Genomic DNA, 2,175 nt, shown 5'->3' with positions numbered 1-2,175 from the left:
TTGATATTCAGTGTTGTCGATTCACCATTCTCATCATCATGATAGCAACGTTTAAGAGGTATTTAGACAGACACGTGAACAAGAAGGTAATAGAGAAATACGCAACCATTAGCAGGCAAGTGGGATCAGTTCAGTTCAGAATAGCGTTTGGCACAGACCTATGTTGCACTGTTTTGCGTTCCACGTTATCGTTGACAATTCTCTGCTCGAAACAACACCGAAAGATGGGAACATGGGAACATGAAGAGGCCATTCAAACCGGCTCCGCTGACTCGCCATTCCTTAACATCATGGCTGATCTAAAAATTCAATGGTTTTGCCTATCCCATCCTCACAACCCACTTTGAGAATCTGGATTTATAGATCTCTAAATATATTCAAGGTGACAAATCAAATGTATAACGGGAATGTTACGTTGCATTTCCTTGTCAACTATGCAGATTTGTGGGACGAGCGGTCGTCTCTGGTCGAACTATTTTCTGAAAACTTGTGTGGGATGGTGACGAACGTCCTCTGGTCAGCAGCAGGGAGTGAAATTCAGAATGACAGCAAGTGCAGATGAAGCAGTTTCCACAGAACACCATTGATTCGTTTGGAACCTGAAATGAAAGCCGACTTTGTTGGTTTTGAACACGACCTTCGAATCACAGATCTGTGGTAATCCACTGCACTGTCCATTGCAACAAGAGCCATCCTCAAGTTGCACTGAGCCCGTTGTGCTCGCGTCTTTCATCAAGCATCTGTCTTGCCATCGGTTTAGTAAGGACTGTTTGAAATATTAGTCCCTGTGTTGAATATTAGTTTAAATACTCATCAACAATCCCACTGTATAAACCTGTGCTTCTGATATTTCGTTATTTTTTTACCTGTTTCTCCTCCATTCGATGTCTGTTCATTGGAGGGCAATTTGGGGGAAATAATGGGAGGGAAAATTGAGCTCCCTCTTATTGTCCGAATTCAACCTACTTTTTAATAGATTTCAGACAACAAGTTCCAATTCTTGATTTCGACTTTACCATGAAGTCGACTGATCAAGAATCTCCGGCGAGATAAACTGACAAGAATTGGATTCTTGCTTCACTTTCTACGAAACTCGCAAGATATAAAGAAGGAGAGCAGCCGTGAAATAGTTGAGAACAGCGACGAGAGTGGGATTCGAACCCACGCGTGCAGAGCACAATGGATGAGCAGTCCATCGCCTTAACCTCTCGGCCACCTCGTCACCGGTTTAAAAAAGGTGACATGTGATCTTGTCAAGACCTCATGTTTCTCTCACTTAATTAAATTGTGCAGAGCAGCAAGTATTTCTCCCCCGTGTTTGTGAAATGATATGCAGCAGGGTATGATTTCCAGAGTATGGTATGACGTGTGGGTCACTCCTACTGCGACACACTGCTCTCATGAGCCGAACACAAATGAAGAAATTACTCAATGACAAGATACGGTGGGTTATGGAGAATGGGTCTGGGTGACATGCTCTGAGGGTCGGTGTGGACTTGTTGGGCCGAAGGGCCTGTTTCCACACTGTAGGGATTCTATGATTCTACGATCTATGATCTATTGAATCGAATTCGATGAAGAATTGGAGCCAATTGAATGAAAAGCCTGTTGACAGCGGGGATGTGACATTGTCTGTGAGGAATTGTTTTTCAGACTCGAGGAGAATACTCTCTGCTGTTCCCAGAAGTCAGTACTGGGACCAGCTCTCTACTCAACAGATATTAATGACTCGTACTTGGTTACGGAGCGGACAATTTCAAAATGCTAAATGAGGCAAACCTGACAAATAAACTGCACAATGCAGAAACTTTTGTAATGGCATCTGTTGCGCTGAACTTCGCTCTCTTGTCATGTTCCTGAGCCTGACGCTTCAAGAATCACTGGTCTGTGCTAATAAAAGCTGCTCTGGTTGATGCTTGTTCTCACAACATCGGCATTGAACACGCCTCCAGGAGCATGCTTTCTGGAATTTAAATTGATCCCTCATTGCGTTCCTTTAGCACATGTTACGGGGAAATTGAATACCACAGTTAATGCCGTGGCTGGATTCGAGCAAGAGCTGCTGCAGCCGCATCATGCAGTAAGGACCTCTATATGGTCACGGCGGCGCACAATGAGGCCTCAGGGAGCAGGAAATAAGTGCAGTGCTGTTGCGTGTGACAGGAGCAGTGCCAC

General features: G+C 44.4%; 1 non-coding gene across 1 annotated transcript; it reads right to left on the bottom strand.

Moving 5' to 3' along the window:
* Positions 1 to 1,140: 1,140 nt before the first annotated feature.
* Positions 1,141 to 1,222, bottom strand: trnas-gcu. Its single transcript has one exon. It is a non-coding gene; the product is annotated as a tRNA-Ser (tRNA).
* Between the last annotated feature and the right edge of the window lie 953 nt (positions 1,223 to 2,175).

The sequence above is a fragment of the Rhincodon typus genome, unplaced genomic scaffold (genome assembly GCF_021869965.1).
Source record: "Rhincodon typus isolate 14 unplaced genomic scaffold, sRhiTyp1.1 hic_rhity00000092, whole genome shotgun sequence".
Lineage (NCBI taxonomy): Eukaryota > Metazoa > Chordata > Chondrichthyes > Orectolobiformes > Rhincodontidae > Rhincodon > Rhincodon typus.
This window is presented reverse-complemented; position numbering and strand designations above follow the sequence as displayed.